A 25285-nucleotide genomic window follows, 5' to 3' on the forward strand; every position below is an offset into this window, starting at 1 on the left:
CACATTTTTCAATGAAAAACCTTTTCACAGGACGGAGAGAGAGAACGATTTAGTCTTCAGCTGTCTGTGTTTGTGTCTGTACAAGAGGGTGTGCGCATGCGTGCATGGGAAGAAAAAAATCTAACAAAGGGATACTTGTCTGATATGTGGAGTGGAAGTATTTGACCGTTTTATTATATGGCTGTTGCCCTCAACGAGATAAGGATAAGTCCCATTTCACTGGTGATGAAAGGAGCCTGCTGATTCTCTGTGGCTTGTTTTTGGGGGTTGGTATCGGGAATATGACAATACAGAATTCATATAGGCATAGGGGGCTACAGTTGAGAGTCACAACTGGCCGTCCGTCCAGCACTGCATGCACCCTGACACCCCAATAACTCTCCAGCCTACCCCAGGAGTTATAAATGGAAGCAGAAATTTGTCACACCTCCATATGAGAGACAAAGAGGAAGTTTAAACAGACAGTGGTTATGATGGTTGATAGTCAGGCTTTTTCACTATTAACTGCGCCAGTCAGTTAAGTAACAACTTCACAATGGTTCCTCAGCGCTCACACACACACACAAATGCCTATCATCTGTTATAGAAGGTCTGTCATTCGTTAAAGAGTTGTAAAACAGTAATGGTCTTTGTGAAATGTTAAAATTGCATGTTGGTGTAGTTTTCACTGGGAGACCAATAGGTACTGATGAGTCAGCTCAGCTACAAGCCTTTATAGGTTTGGCAGCCTCTGTCTGGACTCCAACATCCTGCAATTCTGGTTTTCACCTTCAACCTTTCATTAAAAACATATCAAAACACAAATGTGCTTTGCTTTTACCCGCTTTTGAAAATATTGTCTGTCATTTCTAAAAAGGTATAAAAAAGATGTGAACTTGGTGTTGAAGGAAGCTACACTTCCTCAAACCTTTCTTTGAACATCATGTCATTTGTAGGAGGTTACATTCAGTCGTTAATGCTCTGAAGCTTAAAGCTTAAAACATCCCGTATCACCTCAGACAGTATCAGGTAGATTTCCCTCATACACTTGCACACCCACAGCTATGGCTCAAATACAGCAGGTGCCTTGTGCTCCGAGATACTTTTGTTACACTCATCACACCCTTTCTCCCTCCCTCAACCCTGGAATGCCATGGCGCCCCAAGGTAATAACACTGAAGCATTGTGCCTAGGGTTGCACACACACACACACACACACACACACACACACAAATGTGTCTTAGGTCTTGCCCTATTAAAGATTTGATGGATGCAAGCCAAGACACTTGGACTCCCCTTCTCTGAGACCTCCTCTTGTTATTGTCCAAGTCAATGGTTTCATAACAATTTGGGTGATTTGGGGCCTCAACCACTAACTCCAGTCAATGGTTATAGCACCTAAAGCCACATTCACAGCAAACACAAAAATGTAACTGTTTGTGATTGTTTGTGAGATTGTTTGTGAGTAAGTGTATGTTGTAACTCTTTGTCACGGTTTGTTCTTTTTTTGTTCATTCAGTTTATTTTGTATGTATCGCATAGTTTCACGGTTCAATAAAATATGTGGAATGATAATCACACTGCATTTTGGTCTGCTTCATCCTACGACAACCGTAACAGTATTTTGGACCTGTAATACTGAGTTCACTACACTTTGGAATCACATATTTTTGGCATCTCTGAGTTTATGTGCCCTCATTATCACCACAGCCCCAATTATGACTACATATGTATGTATTGTAGTTGTTATTCCAGGGTGGGGAACATTGAGACTGGCTGCCTGCCAATGAGGTGCCAGCAGACTTCTTAAAACCACCGCCTGTATCCCTACTCCCACGCCTGTTTTGCCTAACCCCTACTACCCACAGTGATAGAATGTGGGGGAAATCCAGGTGGTTGCCTCAAAGGAGAGATAATATCTGTTTATGTGAGAGACTCCACACAGTTTCCCCTTTCTCTAGGTTCGTCTGTGTCTGCCCACAGAGGGAAGTAACATTGTAGCTGACTGAATGTCTGGTGTGGTTCGCCCCGTGTTGTGTGTTCAGTGGCATCTCTCACAATACAACCCACTGTAGACAGATGGCAGGGATTTGGCTTGGGCTGACAAAGACTTCCCCTGCATTATTAAAAAGATTTTAACTGAACATAGGGATTCACTAGGACCCTGAACGACCCTGCGATTACATAAGGTCTTCATCTGCTGTGTCCTGTCACCAAGGTGACGGGTGGTTGCCCAGGGACTAGCTCGTCAGTGTTGCTTCTCCCCCAGGCTCTCTCTCTGCAGTCAGTCAGACACTGAGCTGCCTCATTACAGCCATTACCATATAGATAGAGTTTGTTTAGCCACTGAATGACTGTATCACTTATACTAGAGTACTGTATCATAAAAAAAACTCATCTCACAAAATAGTCATATTGATAGGATTTTACTTTGGTCCTTATGATAAAGGAGTAATTACATCCCAATGCTATGGTTTATGGCTACTGAGTAGTGTGTATATTTCAGAACCATCGGACCCAGAGGAAGATGTAAGAACGTGAGGAGACCAGCTCTGTTGCTAGTAAGAGAGTAAAGTCTACATGATTACAGAGTAAACATGCTGTCACGACTTCCGCCGAAGTCGGCCCCTCTCCTTGTTCGGGCGGCGTTCGGCGGTCGATGTCACCGGCTTACTAGTCACCACCGATCTATGTTTCCCTGTTCGTTTTGTTTTGTCTTAATTATACACACCTGTTTTCAATTCCCTGATTTATGTTCCTTATTTAGCCCTCTGACGTCCCTTTCTGTCTTGTCCGTGATTGTTCATGTTTAGTGGTTGTTGGAGGTGTTTCTCCCAACCCTGTTATTTTGCTGTGGGAGAATTTTTGATTGTGGTTTTTGAGTAAACACGTTTGTTTGCACTTATCCCTGTGTCCTGCGCCTGACTCCGCTACTTCTCCAAACGAAAGCGTTACACATGCAAAGGTTTCCATTATATCATTCCATACTTACTCACTCACTCACTGAACTCATTTCCTCATCTTTCCCAGCTGCCTCACTGTAGTATGCTGTTTAGTTAGGTTATATGAAAAACATTCAATTCTGTGCTTAACTGATCAATTATCTGCTGTTTTTCCCTGGCCTTACTTGATAAGGATCCTGACACCCCTTACAAAAAAACTTGTGGAAAAACATGTGGTTTTCAGACCTGTGTGAAGATTCACATGTACATTTGTCATGTGTTTTTTCCTCATGTGAAAAAGAAATTCTCCACATGTGATTTCTTTCCAACACATTTATTTTTCATATGATCATTTTTGACCAATTGCATCTACATCTGGTGTCCCATCTAGGGACGACCCTGCTTAGCTTCAGAGGCAAACCAGCAGTGGGATGCAGGTTGCTATGTTGCTGGAATTAATATGCCAGAACTTACACCTGGACAAAAGGCGGCGAATGCAAAGACCAGGGTAACGTAACCAAAGATATCAAAGATAGGGAAAATTGCAGGAAAGAGAAATGTGTTTTATTTAATTGCATTTTCATTTTGAAAAATTCTGGCGTTTAAAAATTATTTCCATGCAATACTTTTTTGTTGCTATCAATACTTTGGGGTTTATCTTTGTATTTCTTTCAATATCATTATTTTTGTTTGCAATACTAAGAATTTTGTTCTCGACTTCTGAGGCTTTGCTTGATATTAATGGCACAAAAGTAACTCAATTACAAGAGGATTACACGATATAATAACACTATTACTCTATTAAAGGTGTTTAAAGAGGCAATCCTTCATTTAAACATTAACACAGTTTTGTTAAAAAGCTGAGGGAGGGGGCTGGAGAAGTACAACCACTCTCAAATCCATAGACTATGCTATGGATGCAAGGACTAACCATCCATGATATCAAAAGTATAGTATCGTGGAAAATATGTGGAATTGTAAGTTTACATGTGATAAACAAGCAGATGTGAAAATCAAATTTGTTTCAATTTGTTTCATATGTGAAAAACTTTTCATATGTAAAAAAATAAGTAATTAAAAATGACTTTTTTTTTGTTGTCCTGGCACCACACTGCCAGTTCTCTGACCTCCTCCCTATAGGCTGTCTCATTGTTGTTGGTGATCAGGCATACCACTGTTGTGTCGTCAGCAAACGTAATGATTGTGTTGGAGTCGTGTTTGGCAACGCAGTCGTGGGTGAACAGGGAATACAGGAGGGGACTAAGTACACACCCCTGAGGGTCCCCAGTGTTAAGGATCAGTGTTGCAGACGTGTTGTTGCCTACTCTTACCACCTGGGGGCGGCCCGTCAGGAATTTAAGGATCCATTTGCAGAGGGAGGTGTTTAGTTCCAGAGTCATTAGCTTAGTGATGAGCTTCGAATGCACTATGGTGTTGAGCTGTAGTCAATGAAAAGGTGTTCCTTGTCCAGGGGAGAAAGGGCAGTGTGGAGTGCGATTGAGATTGCGTCATCTGTGGATCTGTTGGGGCGGTATGTGAATTGGAGTGTGTCTAGGGTGTCCGGGCTGCTGTTGATATGAGCCATGACCAGCCTTTCAAAACACTTCATGGCTATCGACGTGAGTGCCACGGGGCGGTAATCATTTAGGTAGGTTACCTTCACTTCCTTGGGCACAGGGACTATGGTGGTCTGCTTGAAACATGTAGGTATTACAGACTCGGTCAGGTAGAGGTTGAAAATGTCAGTGAAGACACTTGACAGTTGGTCTGCGCATGCTTTGAGTACACATCCTGGTAAACTGTCTGGCCCAGCAGCTTTGTGAATGTTGACCTGTTTAAATGTTTTGTTCACATCGGCTACCGAGAGCATTATCACACAGTCATCCAGAACAGCTGGTGCTCTCATGCATGCTTCAGTGTTGCTTGCCTCGAAGCGAGCATAAAAGGCATTTAGCTCGTCTGGTAAGCTTGCGTCACTGGGCAGCTCGAGGCTGGGTTTCCCTTTGTAGTCCGTAATAGATTTCAAGCCCTGTCACATCCGACGTGTGGCAACTCTAGCCTTTAGCTCGATGCGGATGTTGCCTGTAATCCATGGCTTCTGGTTGGGATATGTATGTACAGTCACTGTGGTGGGGCAAGTTATAGAACGGCAGGCATGCTCAGGGTCAGGCCAGGCAGAACGATCAAAACCGGGAAGGACAAGAAAACAGGAGCAGGGGAACAAACCATGGTAGGTTTCACAAAACAAAACAAACTGGCTACAGACAAACAGAGAACACAGGTATAAATACACAGAGGATAATGGAGAAGATGGGTGACACCTGGAGGGGGTGGAGACAAGCACAAAGACAGGTGGAACAGAGCATGGTGTGACAGCATCATTAAGTTTGCAGATGACACGACGGTGGTAGGCCTGATCACCAATGACAATGAGACAGCCTATAGGGAGGAGGCACGAGACCTTGGCAGTGTGGTGCCAGAACAACAACCTCTTCCTCAACGTCAGCAAGACAAAGGAGCTGAAAACGGACGGCCAGAGGGAAACAGAGGGTTGAGCATGGCCCCATTCACATCAGAGGGGCTGTAGTGGAGCGGGTCGAGCGCTTCAAGTTCTTCGGTGTCCACATCACTAAGGATCTATCATGGTCCACACACACCAACATAGTCAGCTTAGTGGTTACAGCATCGGACCAGTAACAGAAAGGTCGCTGGTTCGAATACCTGAGCCGACAAGGTGAAAAATCTGTTGATGTGCTCTTGAGCCAGGCACTTAACCCTAACTTTCTCCATGGTGACCCTGTAAAACGACATATGCACCTATCTGGTGTATGTGACAATAAAAACTGAAAAGATTTGGCATGGACCTTCAGAGTTCTACAGCTGCACCATTGAGATCATCTTGACTGGCTGCATGACCGCTTGGTATGGCAACTGCTTGGCATCTGAATGCAAGGCGATACAGAAGGTAGTGAGTATGGCCCAGTACGTCCCTGGGGCCAAGCTCCCTGCCATCCAGGACCTCTATACCAGGCGGGGTCAGAGGAAGACCCTAAAAATAGTCATAGACTCCAGCCACCCACGTCTTAGACTGTTTTCTCTGCTACTGCATGGCAAGCGGTACCGATACACCAAATCTGTAACCAACATGACCCTGAACAGCTTCTACCCCCAAGCCATATGACTGCTAAATAGTTTAAGTAGTTAACCAAATAGCTACTCGGACTATCTGCATTGACCATTTTTGACTCATCACCTACGCTGCTGCTACTGTTAATTATCTATCCTGTTGCCTAGTCACTTTATTCCTAGTTATATGTACATACTGTATCTTCCTCAATTACCTCGTACCCTGCACTTCGACTCGCTACTGGTACCCTGTGTATATAGAAAAGTTATCATTACTCATTGTGTATTTATTATTACGTGTTATTACGTTTCTGTTATTTCTATATTTTCTTTCTTTCCGCATTGTTGGGAAGGGCCCGTAAGTAAGCATTTCACTGTTAAGTCTACACCTGTTGTTCACAAAGCATGTGACGAATACAATTTTATGTATTCTCCTCACATGTTGTCACGATCTGTCACGTCCTGGCCAGTATAAGGGTTAATTAGTATTGTAGTTTGGTCAGGACGTGGCAGAGGGTATTCGTTTTATGTGGTTCGGGGTGGTGTGTTTGTTAAAAGGCTGTTTGATTTAGTATTTCCGGGTTTTGGTTTTGTTTAGGTATTTCTATGTTTAGTCTAGTGTGTCTGGTTCTATGTTGAGTTAATTGGGGTTGGACTTCCAATTGAAGGCAGCTGTTTGGGGTTGCCTTTGATTGGAAGTCCTATATTAGTTGGGTGTGTTTGTCTTGTATTTTGTGGGAGATTGTTCTGTGTTTCGCCTTGTGCCTTACCAGACTGTTTTTGTTGATCGTTCGTGTTTTGTTATTTTTGTACGTTCAATTTGAAAGTAAATAAACATCAAGATGAGCCTGCACATACCTGCTGCGTTTTGGTCCTCCTTCACCGACGACAACCGTGACACGATCGTCGTAAGAACTGGACCAAGGTGCAGCATACGGAGAGTTCCACATCTTTATTACCAAGTGAAACTTCAGCAAAACAAAACAATAAATTAACAACGAAACGTGACTACGTGGTGCACATGCACAAACACAAAATAAGATCCCACAAAACACAATGGGGAAATGGCTGCCTAAACATGATCCCCAAGCAGAGACAACGATAAATGGCTGCCTCTGATTGGGAACCATACCAGGCCAACATAGAAATAAAACAACCTAGATTACCCACCCTAGTCACACCCCAACCTAACCAACATAGAGAATAAAAGGCTCTCTATGGTCAGGGCGTGACAGTACCCCCCCCCCCTCCAAAGGTGCGGACTCCGGCCGCAAAACATGACTCTATAGGGGAGTGTCCAGGTGGGCATCTAGCGTCGGTGGCGGCTCCGGTGCGGGGAGAAGTACCCACTCCGCTCGCGGATCCGCCAGCCTCGGTGGCAGCTCTGGTGTGGGACTTTGCCCCCGCCCAAACCACGGGTCCGGACATGGAGCCGGGTAGAACGCCGCACCCGGACTGGGCACCGGCGCCGAGGAAGGCTCCGGCCATGGAGCTGAGTTGGCCGCCGTGTCTGGACTGGGCACCGGCGCAGAGGAAGGCTCCGGTCTATGGACCGTCGTAGGAGATTCCGGACTGTGGACCGTCGTAGGAGGTTCCTGACTGTGGACCGTCATAGGAGGTTCCGGACTGTGAACCAACACCGGAAGCTCTGGACTGTGAACCGTCGCTGGAAGCTCTGGACTGTGAACCGTCGCCGGAGGCTCTGGACTAGGGACCGTCTCTGGAAGCTCTGGACTGGGGACCGTTGCCGGAAGCTCTGGACTGTTGATGCGCACTGGAGGCCTAGTGCATGGAGCCGGTACAGGCGGCACCGAACTGGTGACACGCACTTCAGGGTGAGTGCGGGGAGCAGGCACAGGACATGCCAGAGTGGGGAGGCGCACTGGAGGCCTGATGCGTGGGACCAGCACAGGTTGCACCGGACTGGTAACACGCTCTTCAGGGTGAGTGCGAGGAGCTGGCACAAGACATGCCGGACTGGGAGGGCGCACTGGAGGCCTGATGCGTGGGACCAGCACAGGTTGCACCGGACTGGTGACATGCTCTTCAGGGCGAGTGCGAGGAGCTGGCACAGGACGTACTGGGCTGTGGAGGCGCACTGGAGACCTGGTGCATAAAGCTGGCACAAATTGTACCGGAACGATGACACACTTCGCACTGCGAGTGCAGGGAGTTGGCACAGGACGTACTGGGCTGTGGAGGTGCACTGGAGACCTGGTGCGTAGAGCCGGCACACATGGTACCGGACAAATGATACGCTCCTCAAGGCGAGTGCGGAGAGCTGGCACAGGACGTACAGGGCTGTGGAGGCGTACTGGAGACCTGTTGCGTGGAGCCAGCACAGTTTTTACCAGACTGCTAGCACGCTCCTCAGGACGAGTACGGAGAGCTGACTCAGGTGGCATCAAACAGATAACACGCTCATTAGGGCGAATGACGTGCATCATAGACCAACACAACAACTCTCTCATTTCTCTCTCCTCCAATTTCTCCATCAACTCACTGACGGTCTCTGGCACTCTCTGTTCACTCTCCTCCAATTTCTCCCTCTTCTCCCAGAATGGCTCTGGTTCGCTCCTCGGTTCCACCGACCACCCCGTGTGCTCCCTCCCCAAAATATGTTGGGCTGTCCTTTGGGCTTTCCTTGTGGCCGCGAACCCCGGCGTCGTCGCTGTCCTCCCTTCTCTCCTTGCGTCTGCCGCCAAGGAAGGCGATCCTGTCCTGCCAGGATTTCCTCCCAAGTCCAGGATCCCTTCCCATTCAAAATCTCCTCCCAAGTCCAGGATACTCTCTCCTCTTGGGCACGCTGCTTGGTCCTGTTGTGGTGGGATCTTCTGTCACGATCGTCGTAAGAACTGGACCAAGGCGCAGCGTACGTAGAGTTCCACATCTTTATTACCAAGTGAAACTTCAGCAAAACAAAACAATAAACAAACAACGAAACGTGACTACGTGGTGCACATGCACAAACACAAAATAAGATCCCACAAACACAGTGGGGAAATGGCTGCCTAAATATGATCCCCAATCAGAGACAACGATAAATGGCTGCCTCTGATTGGGAACCATACCAGGCCAACATACAAATAAAACAACCTAGATTACCCACCCTAGTCACACCCCAACCTAACCAACATAGAGAATAAAAGGCTCTCTATGACCAGGGTGTGACACGTGAAAAATGTAATGCATATGAAAATATGGTTTCACATGTAAAATTTAAGCTCAATGTGTCAAAAGAGATATTTCACATGTGAAAAAGCAAATTTGATGTGTTTTTTTTGTAAGGGACATCAATTTTACATGAAGTCACATGGGGAAGAGGGGGATGGGGAGGCAGAATAATTGATCTAAATGTGAAGTCTTTGTGCCTTAATAAAAGAGATTGTTTCTGACTCAGCTGGGATTTAATCTCTTTTTGGTCAGAGTGTACCACCTCTGACCTCCTCCCCTTGCATCCCCTCAGCATTTCCTCCCAATCATATCGGTGTGATCAGGCGTGTGTCTGACTTTGATTATTTCCGTTCTCATATGATAGTGAAAGAGTAGAAATGGGTTTAAATCATCATCAGTCAAATAAATTGTATGTTTCAAGTTTAGTTTAAACCCTGAATATGTAATGGGAGTATTGTTCCTCATTACAAACAAATCATTGTGACTCAGTTGTTACTGGATATTGCTCATCATACTAGGTAGGGGCACTGAGTAATTTCATGGTTTTCTAATGTGAACACAGCACCATTGAGAATGTTTCAGTACCAGATATGGCCTATTCTTGGTTGGTTTTCATACTTTCATACATTATAGACTTTAAAAGATTGCCTCAGATTAACCTCGGATCCTAGAAATGGTATTGAGGTGTCGACTGTATGTATGTCTACACCAGTAGGCAGTTATTTTCCATGGAGGGCCACATTAGAATATATTTTTGCCATCGCGGCCAGAATCATATTACAGGATTATACATCATGTGTATGACTGTGTTGACAGATATATCTACTGTAAATCACTTCCAGATATGATACTTATTTTACTTTTTTAACAAGCACAGAAATAAACCACATCCATGTTCTCCTTTTGGTAGGTATTTTCATTATTAAACATGCAATGAACTACACGGAGGGAAAAGTACACTGTGCATTCAGCACCACGGACAGAACTCTTGTTAACGGGTATGCACAAAAACACAAGAAAGAGAGCTCAACATTATATTTCAACTACTTGATCAGTGTGAGGAGTGAAGTCCCTGATGGGCATTGACTAGAGCAGTGAAGTCAGGTATAGTTTCTGACGTCGCTATGTGCAGGATTGCTGAGAGGTGAGAGTCAGTAAGAGATGATCTGTGACTTGACTTGTTATATTTCATCACTGAAAATGTCTGTTCACATACTGTACATAGGTTGACCCAAACAGTACAAACATCTTCTGACCATGACTCCTAATCTTTGGATTGTTTTGTTCATCAAGAGATGCATAGAACCTCGTCAGTAACATTGTTTTGAATAGTTCTCCAGTCACTGCATCAGTCTGAAGATCGATAAGCTCAAGTTGCAGGTCAGTGGGAGCGTTATCCACATTGAAGGTGAAAGGAGAGGAAACCAACAGCATGTCATTTTCCAACACTTTGAAATCCTCCAAATGACGAGAAAACTTACCGTTCAACGCACGCAGCAGCGATGTATACTTCTCCCGCTGGCCATCTGATAGGGAACAGACTAGTAGTGTTGGAAGGTGGGTGAGATTGTTGGCTTCTACTTGGGGAGTCAAGAGGAGTAATTTTACTTCGAAGGTTTTGACAAGGCTGTACATCTGATGTGCAAAAAGGCCCTTCCCTTGTAGTTTGGAATTCAGTTCACCGTGGACATCATGGCCCTCGTGAATGAAGGCAAAATCAGCCAACCATTCTTTATCTTGCAGTTGAGGGAAATCCACATATTTTCCTTTAATTTGTAAAAACTCAGCAATCTGGTCCCAAACCCTTTTAAGCACCTTTCCCAAACTCATCCATCTCACCTTTGTGTGGTAGGGGAGATCTTCAGTACCCGACTCTGTCTCTTCCAACAGTGAGACAAACTGCCTGTGGTTTAAAGATTTTGCTCTTATGAAGTTTACCACTTTAGTGACTGTATCCACAACATGACTCATTTTCAGAACTCATTTACAGAGCACCTCCTGATGAATAATACAATGCAGGAAAATAATTTTCTGATCTAGGTTCAGCTCAGCTACTTGATCTTGTATCCTTTTCAAAAGGCCAAAGTTTTTTCCTGTCAAGTTTGGGCATCCATCAATGGTCACACTGGAAAACTTTTCAAAACTCAGTCCCAGCTTTGCCACACACTTATTAACCTCCAATAAATCTTTCCCTGTGGTTGTGCTCTTTATTGACTGCACTGAAGCAAGCTCCTCTATAATTTCAAAGTCTGGGGTTACGCCTCGTAAGAATATCAACAACTGTGCCGTGTCACGTGCATCACTGCTCTCATCTAGGGCCAAGGAGAAATAAGTGAACTCCTTTACCTTGTCTTTCAACTGTTGTTCCATATTCTCTGCAATGTCCTCAACACGCAGCGTCACTGTTAGTCTTGACAGGTAAACATTATCTTTCTTTTCGGGGCAAAGGATTGCTGCAGAGTCAATTAAACATTCTTTAATGAATTTGTAAGTCGCTCTGGATAAGAGCGTCTGCTAAATGACATAAATGTAAAATGTAATTCTCCCTCAGCGAATGGCTTGCTATGTTTAGCAATTTTGTGGGACAGTACATAGCTAGCTCTCGCAACTCCGTCGTTTGCTGAATGCAGTTTTGTGAAAAGTCCTTTATGCCTTTGTAACTGAGAAAGCAACTCTTTCGATGCTCAGAAGACATATTCCTATATTTCTCTGCATGCTTCGTCTGGAAGTGTCGGGACAAGTTGTAGTCTTTCAAGACAGCGATGCTCTCTTTACACACTAACATGCTGACCAGACCGGACACGTCACGTGTGCTAGCGTAGCAAAATAAATTTTGAAATCCATGTTATTCAATTATTGCACCCACACTGATCGCGGGCGCCAACGAGTGTCTGCGATGCCAAGGGCTAAAATAGAACTCCTTTCTATTTCTGACGCAGATCGCGCTGCACGTCCTGCCTCTCCCATCTCCTCATTGGATTATAGAAGCAGGTACCCACGTGCCATCTCCTTATTGGTTATACCCACGTGGGTGATTGAAAGACAAACTGTTTTGCCGGTCGTCATGGTAATACTATGAATGTTTAGATGCCAATCACCATATAAATTCAAAGATGAAAAAGCCTGGAAGGAGGAGAGATGACTTGAAACGATTTGGTTGGCCGTTTTATGTGTGGATTAATTGTCGGAGTAGAGGACCTTGTGCATTTCAGGTAAAATAACAACTCAATGTTTATATCCCAGGACAGATTAGCTAGCAAGTGCAAGCTAACTAGCTAAATTGCCATACATGTTTAATGCTTTTCGACCTGTCCCCAAATTAATGTCATTGGTTCAGAGTTTGTTTTGATTTTTTAACCTGTGTGTCGTGATCACATTTGGTGTAGGGGGACAAAATAAATGCATGCACAATAGCGCACAATGGCGCACACGCGCAGCCGGTTTGGGTTCCGTGTAAGGACACATCTTTCCCTGATACCTCAATAAAGAAATATTTCGATGTCCACTTTTGCTGTAACACCCTACATTCATTGTCAACTTTCCTATTTATACGTGCCTTCAAAATAAATGTCCCGCAAGCGGTGGGAGTTAAATCATTATATAAAGGCGAGTATTCATTGGGCTTTTAATTTGAATAGCAAATACGTTTTTTCAATATTTTACTATCGCAAATTCTTTATGTGATCTGAGAATGATTCCGCAGGCCGTATTGAATCAGGTTGCGGGCCTCATACGGCCCCCGGGCTGGCCTTTGCCCAGGCCTGGTCTACACAATGAATGAAGCAATTGCTCTGAGGCTGCTGTGAACTTGAATATATAGCGTCACATTTGAACAAAATGCATATTGCATGTAATTAACTAGGGAAAGCACAGAGATCAACATTCCACATAAGGCTTTGTTACTGTTATTTGATTTATATGTTTATATGGTCCTACCCTACAGTGTGTTTGTAGGTAAAGCACAGCTGACAGATGTGGTGTCCAGTGATACAGAGGAAGAGAGCAAAATTCCAGGTCCCACAGGATGGGAAAGAGTTGACTGTGCAGAAAGTGATTATCTTATTATCAGCAAAACCATATTCCTCCAATTTCTCACATTCCAAACATGGCCTACATAAGAGAGCTCAGGTTCGCTGCACATTCAACATCCTCTTTGAAGTTAAAGCTGAGAGGGAGAGAGAGAGAGAGAGAGAGAGAGAGAGATTTCATACACAGCTTTTCCCCTGCAAGACAGAAGAAATACAGATGGTGTGGAACATTTGAGAACAGAGTAATTGTTGTGACAGCATATGCACTCTGATACACTGACTCACAGTCAGATACTGTATAATGCTGGGCCAATGGTGCGCCGCCCTATGGGACTCCCGGTCACAGCTCGCTGTGACACAGCCAGGGATCAAACCCAGGTCTGTAGTGACGCCTCAAGCACTGCAATGCAGTGCCTTAGACCACTGCGCCACTCGGGAGGCCCAATGACTTCCTATTTTATGCCCCAATTCTGCAATACTGTTATAAAGTGAAGTTGTGTAGCACTGGGCGGGGAGCAGAATCGAAGTTTGTTAGCTAGCCCTGGAAAGTCCCTGTACTCTGCTGTAGATCTGTGTGTATTATTTCTGTGTGGTCTCTCTGAATCCTTGTCGAAGTGTACACCACCATCACGCTGATCCTAACAACTCAGAGGCTTGGCTTCTCTCTACGAGCTCTACTTTGAGGTGTCCCCACTACTTACGCTCTCTCTCTCTTACTCTCTCTCTCTCTATCTGCACCCTCTCTCTCCTTCTCTCCTCCGCATGTCCCTCCTCCTCTTCTTGGATGTCTTCCTGCTGTGGCTGGGCAGAGCTTCAGTGAAAGTTTCCTGGCAATTGAAAACAACGCCAGGGCTCCACAATGTGACGTAGCATTAATTTGTTTTCTTTGGAAGCGATCTGTGCATGCCTTTTTGCATTGACTTGTGTGTGCTTGTTTGTGTGCGTGTACTCTGTATGTATGTATTTCAAGCCATAAGATTGCTGAACAGCTAAACGAATCAAATGGCCACCCAGACCATTTACATTAACAGCTACTAGCTGTTTGTTATCTATGCATAGTCACTTTACAAATTACCTTGACTAACCTGTACCCATATACATTGACTTGGTACCGGTGCCCCCTGTATATAGCCTTGTTACTGTTATGTAGTTTTCTCTTTTTTTTGTTGTTGCTTTAGTTTATTTAGCAAATATTTTATTAACTCTATTTCTTGATCTGCATTGTTGGTTAAGGGCTTGTAAGTAAGCCTTTCACCGTAAGTTCTACACCTGAGCATGTGACAAATAACATTTGATTTGATATGTTTGAGTAAGTAAGAGTGTGGGGGGAATATTCACTCGTGTATACATGATGATGACTCCTTCTGTGGTTTGTAGGACTTCTCATGAACCAGATATACAGAAGACATGCTGATCTTTCAACACGGCAAGCCCCAGAGACTAGCTGCTGGACTGGGAAAGAACAGGAGGAAAAACCCCTGGCCCCATTTACCCTTCCCTCCCTCTCCGCCTGGCCCCATCCTGCTCCACACTGTATAAACTAGGCCCGTGCCGATGTGCTCGACTGAAAGCGCGTTTGTATTACATGCATTTTCCCAAACATCTGAGAGAGCTGCTGGCTGTAGGTAGGCAGGGGAGAACAAGAAAGACTCTTTCTTCCTTTCTTGCTGTTCACAGGGTTCTTCCTTTCTTGCTGTTCACAGGGTATACTAGGCTCTCTGCCTGAAGAATCCCCTGCTTGATTTGTGTGGATGGTCTTCTCCCATCCCTCGTTCAACGCTGATGACTGAATAGAAGTGACAGTGCAATTGTATGTCCTGTTATGTTTTACATGTTGCTAATGTAAATAAATAAGGTACATCCTTCCTGTACAGTCCAGCTGAGACTTGAAAAAAATGAAAATCAGCCAGGCAAACAAAATGTAGGTAAATTGAGTAGCAACGCGAACCAGTAGTAATAATGGCTTAGAAAAAGGAGGCACTCCCCCTTTCATAATTTCTATCAGTGTCCTAGTTTCAGAGATTTGAATAATGTGTTTCCCCTTGCCCATACCGTCTCAAATTCAAAAAACCTCAGTCCCCCCACCCAGACCACAGATATGTGAGTCTCCTGGCTGTGTGGAGTCTGAGAGGAAACCCCAAAGGAAGTGACCTCATTATCAGCTATTACCAGTTATCCTGAGAGGGCCTGTGTGGGGGGCCTGCTCGGCTCCCTAGAGAACATGAGAGAGAGTGCTGTGAGAGAGGAGTGCAGTCAGAGCGCCCACTACAGTGCACATGTCATTCTGTCTTTGGCCTCCATATTGTTGAACTCGTCTCTGAAGTGTTATTCGCCACCCCCTCTTCCCCCACAGGGTGAAGAAAAGCTGCAATTGTTATAACAGATAACAGTTAGACAGGATTATACATAACACAATGAAATCGTTGATTTGAAAGGATGTGCCTCTTTCCGTCACTCAACTTCTCACCTCCACCTCGTCCTTAACCTCTAACCCCAGGTACGCTCAATACCACACCTTATGGTAGAGTCAGGAGTTTTTCCTGACCACTTGACCCAACCAGGAACACCCCATACCAAAGACTATTATGCTAATATTCTAGTATAGTGTAATAGAGGATGGTATCCTCTTTCATTACTCATGGAATAGATTTCTGCGAAATATTAAACGCTCCTCTTAAATTTATACAATACTTTTCTGGCAGGGGCTTCATAGTCTCTCCTCAGTCCCTCTGGTTTCATTTACCCTCTCTCTGGCTCCCTGGTTGTCTCCCTGGGAGGGGGTGCAGACCACTCCACACTGATGGACAGGCTCCCACAGACAATGATAGGCTAGGGAGAGAGAGTTACTTTGGCACCAGGCCCTCTCTCTGTACTCCAGAGTTTGTGCACAGAGTAATCCACGCCTGCCATCATCAATCAGCTGAAGCATTTTTTTTTGTGGATTTAGCACCCTGGTAAGTGTTATCTCAATGGATACGCCCAATTTTGGGGTAATTTAAGATCTAACAGTTTGGTGGAGGTATATGTTACATCCATTGAGAGAGTGCATAATGTGTAGAAATGTTAGCATCACTTTATGTGTTTGCCACAAATGTTCTGGAGAACGGAGATCACATACATCATTTATCAAAGGAAGATGTTTGAGTTCCAACAGCGCAGCTGATGTAACGCACTGAAAAACCAATTACTGGTGAGAAAGCACACACACCATAGAGCTTTTACTCTGTGAAGTTGTAGCCTACATAAAGAGAGAAAGCATGGATCCTCTTCCTTAAAAAAGTTGAAAGAAAAACACTTTTAATCTGCATTGTTTTCTTTGATATGTAATAGACATTTGGAATTCAGTAAAACGTGTTACAGTTACATTGGCTGTTTATTTAACCATGGATATGATTATATAATCAAGGCTATTCTTCCCATACTTCCATACTACAAGGGGTAGGCTACAGATATTCACAGTTGTCTGCATTATGTCCTTACTTATTTTTTCTTATCTCCCCGACTGAGTAACAAAGTATCCCTGACTCATAAGTACAAAGTTGCAAAATGTGAGCGATACAGTTACTCTGCTAATGAAAAAGGACGGAATGAAACGGTTTACAACCTTTGCACACGTTTGGGATTTATGCCCAATCAAAGTGTGAATGCACAATTCGATTGGCCTTTTCAGCAACTTCTCAAACTGTCAGCAGGTTGGATGGATGGTTTCAAAGCGCCGTCTTTGGCACCGCCCTCATCTCCAAGTCCAACCCCTTTTTCGCTTCCCCACTCCGCTAACGAACCTCCAATTCCCAAGGAAAAATTCCTGTAGGAAGAATGACGTGAAGACTATCGAAGAGAGAATAGCGACTTCTACCCAACAAATATCGCATCAAGTGGCATTTAGAACAAGCTGAAATTGGGCCATTATAAAGGTATGTGCATGTATGTATTTTTATTCTGCTGTGGACAGCTAGTTTCACTTGAAAGCCACAGCTTGCTTGCTGTGGGGTGTCAAATGACAGACAACACGGCAGAATTCCATGCAGGAAAGCCCAGTCTGATCCCTTTCTGTCCTTGTGTGTGCATGGATATTATTCAACATTCGTGAATAAATATAATACAGACGTTTGTCTGTATGTTGACTAACTTGACAATGTTTATACATTGTTGCAAACCCATTGTTGCTCGCTTTTACTACAGAATCACCACACCATGAAGTTGATATAATGGAATCATTTTTTTCCTCACTCCACCTAGCTTGCTAATAGTCGCTGTCAGGAGTAAATTATTCTCTGTTTAAGTTAACCGTCATTTCCCCTGTGAAATGGCCTTGCTTATGTACTGCAATGACGCACTTATAACTCGTTTATAACGAGGCGCGTGTGTTACAATCTCACAACAAAGTTGTGATTGACACTGTACCTCTTATTGAAGAAACAATCATGCTACGCTACAGTATTTGCTACGACAATTTTAGAGGACTGTTGAATGAGACCGTTGAATGACACCGAATAATATAGGTTAGTGGAATGACACATTTTTGACATTCAGTGGCATCATTCTTGGGGAATCCATCTGCTGAAAGTATTGTGCCATCATAGTTGTCGCAGCGCAAGCTCTACTGTGCTAACATCAGCATGGAAGTTAGTTAGTTCTACAGGACTGGACATCTCTGCATGATCTTTTTCTAAGTATAAATGTTTGTCTAGGCCTACTTTGTTTTAAAATTCCGTTGTTACATGGCTTGCATGCAACTTTTCCCTTCTTTTTAGTTGTAATGAATGGGTGTATCCCAGAAGATGATGCCAGCTCTGTAGCCTACTATTCTGTAAAATCTTATTTTAGGGTACTGCATTACATGTTTTTGTTATATTTTCGATAATACTGTGAAAGTGACATTGAATCAATGGGACGTGCTTATTATGGTTTGTTTTCAAGTGAACTCTATTCCTCCATGCATCCATGTATCTCTCTTCCTCTCTCTTTCATCCAGCTCAGCTGTCATTCCCTCATCTCTTCTCCCCTTCACAAACATACCAAGTGGCTTTGATTGAATAGACATAGCCTTTAGGTTTTTAAAAACACCATATTTTTCCCTCCAGGCTGGGTCTGGGTCTGTGCCATCTGCCTTTACACCCAGCTTTAAAAAGAAAACACCCTTGGTCTTCCACTTCAAAACAGTGTTAACCTGAGGTCAGACAAGTTTGATTAAGCCCAGGTCACTCTCACATTTCCCACACTTGTAATAGCAACTCCAAGTCCGCAGCAAATATTCTTCCACCATAAATCCCACCATTCTAAATTATAATGGTAGGTTGCCATATTTGCATATTGGTTTCCGTTTTTAAAATAGATACAATAGAGAGCAGTTAGATAATTGTGTCTTGCTGAAAAGTGAGGAAGGATTCATAGGACAGCTGGCCCTATACCTCTTACCATGTTCCCCTTTCTCCACCTCCACCTTTTTTCAAAATAATCTTGAGGCCACCTGTCCCCTTTATTCCACTTCTTTTCTCAATGCTCCTGTCTTGACTAACCAGGCTTGGGGCTAAGTGAGACATGCTCACTGAAACCTTGGCCACTCTGGCTGTAGTCCACCCCAGTGATGTCCCTGTTTAGCCTACTATAGTCTGCCTACCTACTGGATGACTGTTGATAAAGATGACAAGAATGAAGATGATGGGGATGAGTCCAACTGATCTTTTCTTTACAACCTTACTTCCCACATTCAGGCACATAACTCCCTGAATGCATGTCCGAACACTAACTGGGCTTGCTTTGATAAGCTGCTTAATGGCTACGTGATGCTTGGGTCAGCTAAACAGACAGACCCAAGTACTGAGATAATTCACATCTCGACTGGGTTTCTTCTCACACACACATACACACACACACACACGCAGATGGACAACTCCACCGTGTGTGGTTGTCACAGCAACACCACATTTTTAGGATGGCAGAGACCCATCTGCTTGTCTGCCACACGCAGCAGGCTGTGTGTCTGTGAACTGACATTCTGAATCTGTCTCTCTGTGTGTGTGTGTGTGTGTGTGTGTGTGTGTGTGTGTGTGTGTGTGTGTGTGTGTGTGTGTGTGTGTGTGTGTGTGTGTGTGTGTGTGTGTGTGTGTGTGTGTGTGTGTGTGTGTGTGTAATAACAATAACTACACAGGATTGATGTACCGCTTTACTGAAAACCCAAAGACTCTACGCTAATTTTAGAGTAGACTATGCCTTTGGCTTTGAAAATACCTCTCCTTTGTCTTACTTCCTGTGTGGAATATCAACATCCTCCAATACCTCTCCACCCATTTCAACACTTACATAAACAATGCCAGAATATAACAATGGCTCATAGAGTACTGGTGGTTAAGTGTAGCACGGCTACTCTTTTAGTGAATGTCCAGGATAAATACTGGAGGTCATACTGTGTTTATTTTGGTGCAATCAAGAGCAATTGGTATGTAGCCTGCCTGCCAAATTGACAGTGTACCTACAATAATCCTCGCTAAATGCATTCCATTCCTCCACACCCAGCTCTTTACCCTCTCGTGGTGTTTGCTCTCCCCTCAAACCCCCTTCTCTATTCCCTTTGCTCTCTCTCTCTCTCTCTCGCTCTCTCGCTCTCTCGCTCCCCCCTCTAACCTCTCTCTCTCTAATCCAGTTATTTGACTGATGTCTTTGGGCTTTGAGGTCATTGTTGCTGTCAACAGGAGATCCATAAATACTGCTATTTATTCCCGACTGGAAGACGTGTCCAGAAGAAAAACAAGTGACCAATCAGAGCTGACGTCAGTAGAACTCTGCGGCACTGGGTGTAATAAGTAATGACTGTTTTTACAGGAGGCATTTCCTCTATCAGCTCTGTGCTGGTAGGTTCATGGTCAGGGATAGAGACCCTATGACCGATTGAGGTCTAGAAGCTCCTATTGCAGTGCTCTCTCAGCCCCTTGACCATGCTTATTGTCATATCATCAGTCTTAGGATGGATATACAGTCTGAGGCTTGGGTTAATGACTGATCCAGAAGCTCATTAACGCTTTGACACTTACCAACACACGGGTGGGATCATTCTAAAGTGGTCCCTGCAGCGTACGCTCAAACCGGTGTGATTAGGACGCTTATTTAGAATGTCCAGTTTCGATTGACGCAACAGTCAGCGTTTGAGCTGGCCACACTGTTTTTTTCACGGAAACATTTAGCATAAACACAGTCATTACAACATTATGTCCTGAGTGTGACCAGTTTATTAATAATAGCAAATACTATTTACAATTCATCACATCACGGGTGAGCTCACCATTGATCAAAATAATTGAGTAAAAAACGTTAGAAAAATCGAAAGTAATCCACCGATGGGTAGTTTGTGCCGCCATATTCGTTTTTTCCGTGCCAACCAAAGATAGGAAGTGGAGACTAGATGAGTTTGGTCTGTTTGCAGTATGCATGTTGAAGGGGGTGTGTCGTCTACTATCATTCACTTCCCTTCATTCACTCCCAGAAGTTTATCCCTTCACCTCATTTTGTTATAACATCTTTGGTCTGACAGACGTGACCCCCAAAATGCATTGTATAATGTCAAGAAACATGGCGCCACACATAGCTGGCAAATAGCTTAGCATTAGCTGATCATAATCAGTATAACCTTCAAAAAAGTATTTTACATACATGTTCATTACAATCTATGCAAAAATCTGAATGCATGATTTGTCACCAGCACATGAAAACATGTGAATAAAACAGTAAATAAATACATTATGCTCCATACATACGGTATGCTACAGTAGAAACTATAACATGATATATAGAAAATAAGGCACTTACTTTGATAGGAACGCACACATGTCCAAAGTTATTATTTGTAAGGAAAACAACAATAAAAGCAATGCGAACGCCAGCCAGAAAATGTGCCAGGGGGAAAAAGTTTGTGCAAGACTGTGCAAATGTCTGCATACTTGATCTGGGGAAACACTGGGGGAAGTGCTTGGGCTCTCTTCAAAGAGAGAAGTTTGTATAGCTGTAAAGCCTCAAACATAAGTGAGCTACTTCTATGTGAATTAATGAGGAGGCGGAACACACCTCAATTCAAACTGTTGTTAGAAAATAATTGGAAATTGACAAGTTGAAACACAGCCTATAGATAATTAGTAGCCAGCGCATGCCGTGGTTTGAGGGCAGCGCGGGTTAACTGTCCGGTTGCGTAAACAATCACATTTTGGAACAGTGAGTGCATTCTGACATCTCGCGCATAAAGAAACTCACGCTGGGGCGACCGTTAGAGATATTTGGAACTCACACTTGAAAAGGTTAAGAGATAAGAGACAGTTTTTGTTTGCTTGACGGTGTCCTAATCTCTCAATTGAATTATCAGCCTTCTGCAGAGCTCACTTGTGACACACCACTGTGATAACGAATGATATGGCTGACATCCAGAGGTCTGCATAGTGTTCAGTATGGCACAGTCTCACAGATTTAGATATTATCTTGCATGTAGAGGATCATGTATCAATAACCAGCATCCATCACTATTTTACTTGAGATCTTGAGACAGTTAGGGTTGGTTTGCGTAGTTTGCTTTTGGCTGTCCAGTCAGTCGCGTCTGTCCATGCTCTGAGCAGCTAGGTTGGTGAGCTGTTTACCCTTGCTGTCAGATTGAGACTTGTGGCTCTGATGAGGAGCTGTGATAAGCCAGATGTTGATTTAGTGTTAGCGTCTCTCTCTGTATTTCTCTCTCTGTCTGTCTTTCATTCTCTGTCTTTCTCTGTCTGTCTGTCTTTCTCTCTGTCTGTCTTTCTCTCTGTCTTTCTCTCCCTTTTTCTGTCTCTCTTTGTTGCTCTCTGTCTCTCTCTTTGCATGTCTCTCTCTGCCTGTCTCTCTCTCTGCCTGTCTCTGTCTGTCTGTCTATCTGCCTGTCTGTCTCTCTCTCTCTCGCAGTGTAACCTGCCATCTTAATTGGGTGTCTTGAACAGAATAAAAGCGCCTTCTCAACACTTGTTGTTTGGCCTTGTCATTCTGTAGCTATGGCCAAACCTGGGAGAACGGAGGGAAGAAAAGGCTCTGTATCAACGATGAGAGGATCTAGGAGGAATTTGCTGGCCTTTGCATAGTAATATATGTGTTCTATTTCACACATGTACAAGTGTGTATTATACGCATGTGTGAATTGGAAGTGTGTTTTTTGCATATCCCAAATCCCCCAAGACACACTCGGAAACTGCATATTTCACTGGAACAAAGTGGAAGAATGACCTTGCTTGCCATGAATATGGACTCAGGGGCACATGGCTCCTGTGAACGTTTTGATGACATAACATCAGCTGTTACAGAGAGTAGTGGATTGTCGCAATATTGTTCCTTTCTGAGTTTAAGCATTAAAAAGAATAGAGCATCAAAACAGTTTAGAAAAAGCTCTGATTCAGTGGCTATTGATGTGAACTCTGTACTGCCTGCAAGTCTTTCCATGTGAATCTGACAGAATGCCTAACTTTAGCTTTATATAAGACATTGTAATTACTGTTTGGCAGTAATGTTACATTTGAGCAAGGCATGGAATGCCTTTGGTCTGGTCTGTCAATGGGGCATCACTATCGAGCAATCTTGCTGTGGTTGCTGCCGTTAAAGCAACCTTCTGTTTAACTCTAGCTTCTTTAACCCGAGTGTGTGTTGGGAGAGAGTGACTTTAACGTTGTTTTCAGAGATTGTTATGTTGTTGTCCAGAGACCACAGGAAGGAGATGTGGGTGGAGCAGACAGCATAGTTGGGGAATTGACTGACCACCACTGACAAACCCCCTCTTCTTCCCTCTCCTTCCAACCTGGAAACAAGTTTGGCTGCTCTCTCTCCAGGGAGTGACCGTAAGTCACCCTGTAGCCTTTTGGGTGGGACAAACGGTCTGACGTCATTGGGACGGTCTGTGCCTCTCTAAGCAGTCTGCCAGATGCACCAGAAGCAGCTGCTAGTGGCTTTAGGTTGAGAGGGGCTGTGGCATGCTATTTGCTTCATTATTAGAGAAAGAGGCCCCTATTTACGTCCACAGAGCGCAGACATCAGACCTGGTTTGGTCCGTCAGTGGAACGAATGGTGAGGAGGACCAGGCCTCGGATACATTAAAGAACCTAGCTCTGCTCTCCCTGATGTAATGCAGCCCAGATTCCATTGGGCGCTGTGTATTTATGAGTGTGTTTGGTGTGTATTAAAGGCACAAGTGTGTCATGCAAACCAAATGTAGGTACATGTCTGTAATAAAAGCACTGATGCAAAACAAGTCATAGGCAGTCTCTGTTTATGGATAATTTATTGAAATTGAATTCCTCTCTTTAACTTTTCATTGGCGGAGGCCAAGACTGCCATCAGCCTTGACCAGACAAAATTTGGCGCCAACGTAGCCAAAAACGATTGCTATAATATGAGCTCATAAATGCTGGTATGCCTTTTTTTATTGTCGTCCTGTTTCCTCTGTGTGTTGATGAGAAGACCATGAGAGGGATTTATTTTGGGCTGGCGTCAGTTCGGCCTTTCATAGTGATGTGAGGGAGGACTATGTTCCTATGTTCCTCACATGAAGGTCTCTGAAGCATCATCCGATTGCTGTGCAGCAGTGGTTGATCTCAAAGCCAGTTACACAGAAATGCCCACAGGTAGTCTGACCACACTGACTGAATGGGCTTTGTTGTGATGTGGGGGGCTGCCAACACATTCGCCACCAACTGGGACAACATGTGAGTCTCAGACAATAAAGTTGGTCAGCCTTTGTTGAGCTTCCTGGAGGTATTCTGTTTCCCTGTCTTGGCAGTTGGCGTCACAGTAAAACCATTCCTTCTGGGAGAGCCTATCATAATGTCTGATCCTGTAGTTTCTCTCCGTCCGCCCATGTGCAGACAGATTTAGAGAGCTTTAATGCTCAATTACTTCTGCCTTACAGCCGCCACCACTTACTCATGATGCCCGGCTAATAGGGTTGGGCCCCCTGTCAGGAATAGGACCCTCTATTTGATGAAAAGTAAGAACAAGTAACACTTAAAAAATCTCTGCACAGTTGCTCAGCACAGCGCCAGGCATCTCTACCTATCCCTTTATCTGGCAGAAAGCTGTGATACATGCCTAAATAAATTACAGTCAGATCCATAGAGGGAAGTCCTTAGTACCCGTGCTTTTCAACGCTGGTCTGACCAATCAGAATCCATGCTTCAAGATGGTTTTGATCATGAGGACTGGGATATGTTTCGGGTAGCTTCCAAGAATAATATTGATGAATATACTGAAACGGTAACTGAGTTTATCAGGAAGTGGATAGGTGATGTTGTACCCACTGTGACTAGAGGGCAGCATTCGCGCATAACTGAAAGCACAAACCACCGCATTTAAACATGGCAAGGTGACTGGGAATATGGCAGAATACAAACAGAGTAGTCATTCCCTCCGCAAGGCAATCAAACAGTCAAAACGTCAGCATAGAGACAAAGGGGTGTCGCAATTCAACAGCTCAGATATGAGACTAATGTGGCAGTGTCTACAGACAATCACGGACTACAAAAAGAAAACCAGCCACGTTGCGGATACCGACGTCTTGCTTCCGGACAAGCTTAACACGTTCTTTGACTGCTTTGAGGATAACACAGTGTCACCAACGCGGCCTGCTACCAAGGACTGTGGGCTTTCCTTCTCTGTGGCCGATGTGAGTAAGACATTTAAACGTGTTAACCCTCGCAAGGCTGCCGGCCCAGACGGCATCCCTAGCCGCGTCCTCAGAACATGCGCAGAATGGCTGGCTGGTGTGTTTAAAAAACCTCTTGGGGATCGAGGGTAACCTAATCCCACAGACGGGATTGCTAGCAAGGCGGGAAATTCAAAACATCAAAAATCTAATAATTTCAATTTCTCAAACAATCAACTATTTTACACCATTTAAAAGATAAACATCTCCTTAATCGAACCACATTGTCCGATTTTCAAAGAGGCTTTACGGCGAAAGCATAAAGTTAAATTATGTTAGGAGGGTACATAGCCAAAAAAGTACACACATCCATTTTCAATTCAAGGACAGGCGTCACCAAAAGC

The 25285-nt window shown here is 44.1% G+C and overlaps 1 protein-coding gene and 1 pseudogene across 1 annotated transcript in view; one reads left to right on the forward strand and one right to left on the reverse strand.

Annotated features, from left to right (window-relative positions):
• Positions 1-7356: 7356 nt before the first annotated feature.
• On the reverse strand, positions 7357-11591 carry LOC145864316 (general transcription factor II-I repeat domain-containing protein 2B-like; annotated as a pseudogene).
• Positions 11592-17007: 5416 nt separating this feature from the next.
• Positions 17008-25285, forward strand: part of LOC106587147 (coiled-coil domain-containing protein 102A) — an 86246-nt gene continuing 77968 nt past the window's right edge. The window contains exon 1 of the mRNA XM_014175207.3: positions 17008-17163. The gene's annotated coding sequence lies outside the window, so the exon portion shown is untranslated. The remainder of the gene's footprint in view (positions 17164-25285) is intronic.

Source organism: Salmo salar, chromosome 26 (assembly GCF_965601325.2).
Source record: "Salmo salar chromosome 26, fSalSal1, whole genome shotgun sequence".
In the NCBI taxonomy this organism is placed as follows: Eukaryota; Metazoa; Chordata; class Actinopteri; order Salmoniformes; family Salmonidae; genus Salmo; species Salmo salar.